This window comes from Canis lupus, chromosome 24 (assembly GCF_011100685.1).
Source record: "Canis lupus familiaris isolate Mischka breed German Shepherd chromosome 24, alternate assembly UU_Cfam_GSD_1.0, whole genome shotgun sequence".
NCBI lineage: Eukaryota > Metazoa > Chordata > Mammalia > Carnivora > Canidae > Canis > Canis lupus.
Window position 1 is genome coordinate 44164848 of NC_049245.1, and position 8577 is coordinate 44173424.

General features: G+C 53.7%; 1 long non-coding RNA gene across 1 annotated transcript; it reads left to right on the plus strand.

Moving 5' to 3' along the window:
• The first annotated feature begins 260 nt into the window (after positions 1 to 260).
• Positions 261 to 6806, plus strand: LOC119865573. The gene is made up of 3 exons (XR_005377427.1): positions 261 to 1807; positions 3240 to 3400; positions 6770 to 6806. It is a non-coding gene; the product is annotated as an uncharacterized LOC119865573 (long non-coding RNA).
• The last annotated feature ends 1771 nt before the right edge of the window (positions 6807 to 8577 follow it).

Here is an 8577-nt window from a genome sequence, read left to right on the forward strand (position 1 = left end):
CTGTCCTGGTGCCTCGTCCATCCCTGAATCTCCAGCACCGTTCACAGTGGCGGGCACAGTTGGCACGTGATAAATGTTTGTGAACTGAATAAACATCAGAGTGAAAGCCTTGACTTTCAGGGCCCTCCAGATCCTGTAATTTGGGGGCATCCTCCTCTCTCACCACCTGGTCCCCCCCCACCCCGTCCCAGCTCTGTCACACTCCCCCCTCGTCCCTCACCTGCCTTCCCCTGAGCACTGCTTCTGCAGCTTGGCCCACGCCCACCCCCATCTCTGCCATGCCCTTGGGTTTCTGAAGCTTTTTCCGGGCCTTCGAGGCGTAGGTCTTCCTCTTACCTCCTTCATGAAGGAGGCTTCCGCTGAGATGATCAATCTCTCCCTTTTCTGAACTGCTGCTGCCTTTATAGTCACTTTGGCATATTTTTTCAAGCTCCATTGCTCACTAATTGTTTCCCGTCTGTTGGCTTTGTGTCCCCAGCTAGGCTGTGAGTTCTTTGAGAGCAGAGTGTCTTACACAGCTCTAGCATCTCCCGCAATGCTGGGCTCATTGTGGCTGTTCAATTCTTCCGTATTGGTAAAGCAATTGGTCCCTTCATTGATTGGCTCAGATCTTAATACCGATTGCTGGAAATGGTCCTCGGGGCAATGAGGAGGCGCTAAACGTCATGATCACGATAGCCTTTGTAGTAGGAGATACCACCCATGCAGAGGAGACCATGGGCGCTTGGCTTCTCTCTAGACCCATCCTACCCTTCCCCACCCTACTTGCATTGGGCCTTCCACACAAGTGACTCCCAGTTATGTCAAGGTGTACCACTCTGCAGTCCCCATAGGCCCAAAAACCTCTCTCCCTCGGAAGGTGCACATAACATGCATCCTGCTTTCCTGGCTCCTCGTGAGAAATGGAGCACCCAGAGAGAATCGAATGAGCTTCACCCAGACCCCACGTCCAGTCATATTTCCAGAGATAATTTGACATGAGTCTGACTCAATCAGTCTTTATTTCCATCAAAAAGACATGAAACAGGCTGTGGATCCCATCAGGGGAGAATAGTGAAGTCACATCTAATAGAGCCAAAGAAAACATTTAACTAGGTTTGCTACTGAACTTTGGAAGGAAAAAAAGAAAAAGAGAGTACCAGGGACATGTGTTTATCACCGACAATCCAACCTTGAGACTCAAATTGATTTAGACTGCCAGCTGAGGATGAACTGGCCTTTCAAAAGGAGGAGGAGATGTGACAATTGGAGACACAAAATTTAGCTAGATTCTTTCCCTGTCTTCTTCATCACAACCTTCTCATTAGCCCAGATACCCCTTGAGGCCTTGAGGCTTATGGATGGCTCCCGATTACAAGGTAGCAGGCCCTAAAGACATTTACCTGGACTCTGCTTGGCCCAGCCTCAGAAACCTCACATCCTGACCCTGGGGCTGTGGTTGTAAACCAGGATCCTTCTCCCTACCAGAATACCTGTGATGCCTCCCGGCCCTCTCTGATCCTGGTGGGCCCACCTCACTCTGCATCCCCCGTGAGGGAGGCTCACATGTCATTCATTAGGTGGTGCAGGATGAGTGAGAGCTTCCATGGGCAGGCGCTGGAGACTCAGTGGTGGATAGGCCGGCGCCTGCCCTTTTCGAATTCCCCGGTTAGTGGAGGCGACACATGGGAAAACCCAAGACAAGGTAGTATACCCTGCAAGCCACTAATGAACATGGTGCTTTGTGCTCTGAGAAGCAAAAATGACTGATGTTCCCTCGAGGAAGGGGAAGGCCTCATCAATGACATCATCATCATGATCTTGAAAGGTGAGTGAGAACGTTCCAGGAGAAGAGGGTGGGAATAGGGGAACCTAAGGCAGAGGACAGTACATGTCAGAAGTGACAAAAAGCACAAGCATGAAGTGGGTGGAGAATGTTCCACAAGCAAAGGATTTGCAGCAGGTGTGATTTGAGAGACCACGGGCACTTTAAGCTTTTAGAGGCAAAGTTAAGGAGTTAATTTTTTTTCCTGTAGGTGGGGGGATAACAAAGCAAGTGTCTGATCAGGAGAGGAACGTGAACAATTGATCTTTTCAGAAAGGTGATCATTTCTCCTACAGCAGGGACCAGCTTTGGAAGCATGGAGACCAGGTAGCCTGGCTATTGTTGTGATTTTCCAGGCAAAAGAGACAAGACCAGTGGAGCAGCCCTAGGGATGGACAGGAGGAAGGGCTGTGGACATTCCCCTACTCTGGTCAGGAATGATATATTGGTTCAGGCAGAGAGGAGTTGGAATGGTGGGGCTCTGTTTCTGGGGACTGAATGACTGGTAGTGCCATTGATGAAGCCCTGTAATAGAGGAAGAGGAGGAACATACCTGGATGGGAAGGTGAGGTTCGCTGTGGGATGTGTAGGACATCCAGGCAGCTTCATGCGGCTGGAATGGAGTGCTCAGAATGAGAGGTGAGAGCAGAGGGTGGCATTTGCAGAGATAGCTTGCAGGTAGGTAGCACCTGAAACCACAGGCAGGTGAAGGGTAGGAAAAGCCAATACGAAAGACTAGAGGCAAACCAACATTTGGGGGCGGGGTGATGGAGAGCTTGTGAAGGATGACCCGTCTCCACCAAAGTTCCAGAAGCCAGAGGAGTGAGTTTCAGGAAAGGCAGATGGCAATGTGGGAAGGGCCCGGAGGAAGGATTGAAAACTTGCCCAAGGCAGAAATCTGTCGCCATCTGAGCAACTTAGAGTCCCTTTTCTCGGATCCAACGCAGATTTCAAGAAAGGAAGACTTGTAGAGCATTTTGTTTGGGTGGCTCTGACCCGGCCTCCCTCACCTTCCAGAGTCCAGAAGTGGTCACACGACCCAGCCCTGGCCAATTAGGTGATCCCTACTTCCCAGCCTCAGTTTAGGGTTTCAGGACTAGAGATGAGGATGTGACTCAAGACATCACTCTCATTAATGAGAGTTAATTCTAGAACTTCTGTTGGACTCATTAGGGATGAGAAGTGTCTGTCCTATGGGGTTGCTCTGCTGTGAGATGCCAGGGCAGAGCTTCCAGATAGCAATTTGCTACCTCCTGGGGAGAACTAGCCTGAGCATGATCCAGCGCAGAGGAAGGCAAGGCTGACAGACGGGGAGACTGTTGTTGATACCGGTGTACCCTCCGGATCTAGCTTTGCTGACTTGTTGTTTTGGGGGTTGTTTTTTTCTTTTTTCTTTTCTTTTAATGCTATTTGGGCCAACGCATTTGTTTTTAAGCTTAAGCCAATGTGATTCGGATTCTGCTACTTGCATCCAAAGGACTCCTGATCCACACAAGGTCACACAGCTAATGAGAGAATGCTGCTTACAACGGTGGCATCGGGCGAGGACTAGAGTCCAGCTCTGCATTCACACATCACACAGAGAACCACAAACAGGTCAGTGGCTACAGTCATGGGAAGAAACGAGATGGATGAGTTCAGTGCCTCACTACCTTTTACGGTGAAAACACAATGATTTCCTTTATATCTTTCAAGGGTTGAGTCATACAGGTCAGCCCTGACTTGGCACATCAACTTATTGTTCCTGCCAAGGGAGATGGTTAAGATGGGAAGGTTGGCTTATTTGAGTACACATGTGTCAACATCATCTTGGAGAGGGAGAGAGAGAGAGAAAAAAAAAGAATATGGAAGATAGGCTTTGCTGGCATGAGCTATTACCAAACAGATCTCTTTCTTGGCCTCAAAGACCCAAACCCATGAGGTTAGATGTTGATTGAGTCTTGAGGTTGACTGAGCATGGGCCCATGGTATGAAGGGCTTAGAGCTCTGGGAGAGGACAGCTGTTTCCCAATGGCATGGGCAAGGTTGGGGTGCTACTTTTTATGGGGTGGTCTGAGACCTGAATCATGAGAGGGAGCCAGTCACATGAAGAGCCTAGGTGAGCAGGGGACAGCAAGTGCTAAGGTTTGAGGAATAGTAAGAAGGTTAGTGGGGCTAAAGCACAGCAAGTGATGGGGAAGACAGGGCCACTGTACTCTGTCCATGCCACCCTCTTAGGGTACTGACCATCCATTCCACAAATATTTATTACACCAGAGGACAGGTGGCACTAAGTCTTAAAGGAAGAGTTAAACAAGCTGATGGGCAAGACTTGAAATCCAGGCACTTAAAAGCTCACCACTTAGGTGGGCCAGTTGGGAATGGCCTTGAATGTCAGGCCTCCATCCCAGTGGAGACTCCACTGTGTTGAGAAAGCAGAACAGCTCCATGCAGAACACGGGAAATGTTGATATGTGAAAAAAAATTCATGAAATTCATGATTCTGGGACAAATCAGATATAGTCTTTTTTTTTAAGATTTTTTATTTATTTGAGAGACAGAGAGAGAGAGTAAGAGAGAACATGAGCTGTGGGGAGAGGCAGGTGGAGAGGGAGAAGCAGACTCCTCACTGAGCAGGGAGCCCAATGCGGGGCTCGATCCCAAGACCCTGGGATCATGACCTGAGCCAAAGGCAGACGCTTAACCAACTGAACCACCCAGGTGCCCCCCAGATATAGTCTTCTAGTATAATCTAATACAGCCAAGTGGTAGCAGGGACCAAAGGCTTAAGAAAAGTGAGGAGAGAAACACTTAAAATGGAGACTATTCCATCAATTAAGTTAATTTTTTTTCTGCCGACCATGAAAAGACCATCATTAGTTACTATTAGTGAGGGCCTGGCTTAGAGAGCACCTGTTTTCTGCTGAGTGTCGCGGGTGTGGGCCAGAGGGAAGCTGTTTCAGGGCTTCAATCAGGCAGTGACATGATGAGGTTTGCGCTTTGGAAAGGTCACACGGCCGCAGCGTGCAGAGTGGATGGAGGGGAAGGGAGGCTGGCCGTGGGAGAGAGAGTGAGAACCGGCGTGCGGGCGCAGTCAGTAGAGACTGCAAATTCCTTGAAGGCAAGGGTTTTGCTCTCTGTGTCATCCCTTTTAGCAGCACCCGGCAAGAGCTAGATACAGCCACTGCTAGGTTCGTAGAAACGCCCATTGAACTGAATTGTCTGGTATTACGACCTGGTATAATAGAGTCTGGACGAAACAAAAACCGTTGCCTCCGTTTGGAGTCATTCTGCTTGCGGGGGGTGTCGCGGCTGAAGACAGAGCTAAGGAGTTCTCTGAGATTGGAGACATTCGAGGTTTCGAGGAGCTATTTGGAGAGACAGAACATAAAGCTCCTGTTTCCCAAATCTGGCCAGAATCTGCCTGTTGTGTCAGATCTGTGCAAATGAGATATTTATCAGGCTTTTGCTGCTCATCTTGATAAAAGAATGACCATCTGTCTTTCAATAGGCACTAGAAAGGTCAAAGTTAAAAGGTGTCCATTTGAGAGTACCACGTCCATGTGAAAGTACCATCGTAGACACATCTGGAAACCCAAACAGAGCAGAAATCCCAAAAACGTGCTTGGAGAGCACCCAGTGCCCACCACACTGCCCTACTCTTTGGAGCTGGTCCCTTCCAGGGAGAGCAGAGCTTTTGTGTGTCAGCAAGACAGCTGCTGTAATAAACCATGCTGCCCATTTACGGAGCACTTACTACGCACCGGCCCGAATAAGGGCCTCGCCAGCCCTGTCCCATCTCCACTTCTTCACCGAAGGGTGTGAGTCTCGCACTGCTGACCCATATTGTCTAACCACTAACTTGTCAGCACTTGAAAACCTTCTCCTGCCCCTGCCGTCGTCTGGCTTCAGCCGGGAAATTCCATGTTTATGGTTCCCTTCCGCACTGATTAAGATGACAGGAGGACAATGAAACACTTGTCTCCAAGAGTGACTTCTTAGATCCATTGGCAAAATGTTAGAAAGTGGGTACTAACAGAGCCCAAGAAACAGGACACCCAGGCTCTTTGAGCTTGGGGAGTATTACAGAATCCTATCCTAGGCCAAGAATGAGTCACAATGAAAGCTTTTAAAATATAAAACCATCAACCTAGATTTCAATTCCAAGGAAACACATACTTGGCCATGAGGGAATGCTTAAAAAAAAAAAAAAAAGTCAGGCTTAAGCCACTTGACAGGAAAATAAAACAGCCAAGGAACATTCAAATATAATGATTTACATCCCTCTCCCCCCACCCCCTCTGCTTCCAATATGGGTCAGGGCGTACATGGACACCACCTCTGCTAGTGTGCCTGTGCAATCCAGGGCTCTCTTCTTTTCACTTAACACTATTTCACGCACACAACCCCATGCCTGGATGCGGCTGGCTTATAGCTGTACGGCACTGCCTTTGAGTTGCTATGCCAATCTCATGGATTCTTCATGATTTCCCTGCTCTCGGGCCCTTGGGTTGCTTGAGGTAGCTGTTTTGGGAATACGAGGATTTTTCTTCCATTATTTATGTGCGCGAGCACTGTTCGTTTCTCTCTAAGAAATGGAAGCCTGATTGATTTCCTAAATGTAAGAACGAGATTGTCCTGCAATAAATATTTAAGACTGACCGGGACGGGCGACCACCATCTGCTGAAAAACAAGCCCAGGAATTACTTTGTTAAAAGCTTTCCCTGCGAAGGGAATGAATGAATAACCATCCTATATACTATTTGCTCAGCATCTGATGGTTTACAAAGGTTTTCACCCGTATCCCACTTGATCTCCACGATAGCCCCAGAGAGGCAGACAGGGCACGGATTACAAGGATTATTAAAACCCCACATCCCCCCCCCCCCCCATTCTTAACAGATGAGGTCTCTAAAGGCTTAAAGTCACTCGAGGGAGGTCAGAGAGTTTGGGGACTAAGCCGTGGGTCTCTCCTTCATTCATAGGCGTATTGAAAACACCTTTATCCGGAGCCTCTTCCGAGCCAGGTGAGATGGCAGTGAGTACAAAGATGAATAAAACACGGTCCCTGCTTGGCGCCTGCCTTTGGCCCAGGGCGCGATCCTGGAGACCCGGGATCGAATCCCACATCAGGCTCCCGGTGCATGGAGCCTGTTCCTCCCTCTGCCTGTGTCTCTGCCGCGCGCGCTCTCTCTCTCTGTGACTATCATAAATAAATAAAAAATTTAAAAAAAAAAAAAAAAAAAAAAAAAAAAAACACGGTCCCTGCTAGGAGGAAGACCGCGTTCCCGCCCGGGGAGGAGAGCCAGTGCCAGTAAACAAGTCTCTGCTTTGCAAGGTGATGAGTGCTCAAGAGCGAGGCGCAGGGCGCCGACCACATTCCCGACCTGAGGTCCCGAACCCAAACACCGGCTCCGTTGTTATTCGCACTACGTGCTCTCCGAGCGGGGACCGGGCCCTGAGCCCCGCGCCTGGGCTCGCAGCCCGGGGGCCCCGCCATCGGCAAAGGGGCGCCCGCCTCGCCCCGGGAGGTGCGCACTGCCCGGCTCCCCGAAGTCCGAGTGCGGTGGGCGCCCGGGCAGCGGCGGCCTGCACCCCCCCCCCCACCGGGGCGGCCGCGGGCTGGGCGGGGAGGGGGGGCGCCCCGGGTCCGCGCCCCCCGCCGCCCCCCGGCTCCGAGCCGAAGCCCCTGCCTCGCCGCGCGCGCCCTGCTCCCGGCTGCCGGCCGCTCCCTTCCCTCGCTGCTCCGCCTTTTCATCTTCCCCGGGGCTCTTCACGGGCATTGTTAGCTGCACAAGCGCCGCAGGGGCACGTCCTCCCCTGGGCAGGGATGGAGATGTGCGGGTCGCCCCGGCCCGGCTCCCCCGTGCTGCCCGCTGAGCCGGCCCGGCCTCGGGGTCTCGCTTTGGAGCGCGGCGCGCAGCACGCGGGGGCACACGCGGGGGCAAAGTTGGGTCAACGCCCCGGTCTCGGGGCGACCTCTCGCCGCAGAGACCCCACCGCCGAGCCCCGGGGAGGCTTCCCGGCCGGACCCCGAGACTCCCGAGGCCCGGGGAGGCGCCCCCGGCTGGGTTCCGGGATCCCGGGCCGCTGGGCCCAGACGGCTCCCGCTCGGCTTGACGTCCCGCCGCGGAGGCCTCACTGCGAAGCCCCGGGGACGCGCTCCCGGCCCGGTTCCGAGACCCCCCCCAGGCCCGGGGAGGTGCTCCCGGCCCGGTTCCGGGACCCCCCAGTCCTGGGGACGCGCTCCTGGCCCGGTTCTGGGAAACCCCCAGGCCCGGGGAGGCGCTCCTGGCCCGGTTCCGGGACCCTCCAGTCCTGGGGACGCGCTCCCGGCCCGGTTCTGGGAAACCCCCAGGCCCGGGGAAGCGCTCCTGGCCCGGTTCCGGGACCCCCCAGTCCTGGGGACGCGCTCCCGGCCCGGTTCTGGGAAACCCCCAGGCCCGGGGAAGCGCTCCCGGCCCGGTTCCGAGACCCCCCCCAGGCCCGGGGAGGTGCTCCCGGCCCGGTTCCGGGACCCCCCAGTCCTGGGGACGCGCTCCCGGCCCGGTTCTGGGAAACCCCCAGGCCCGGGGAAGCGCTCCCGGCCCGGTTCCGGGACCCCCCAGTCCTGGGGACGCGCTCCTGGCCCGGTTCTGGGAAACCCCCAGGCCCGGGGAAGCGCTCCCGGCCCGGTTCCGAGACCCTAAGGCTGCTGGGCCCCGACGGCGCACGCTGGGGGTGACCTCCCGCCCCGGAGACCCCACCGCCGAGTCCCGGGGAGGCGCTCCCGGCCGGGTTCCGAGACCCCTGG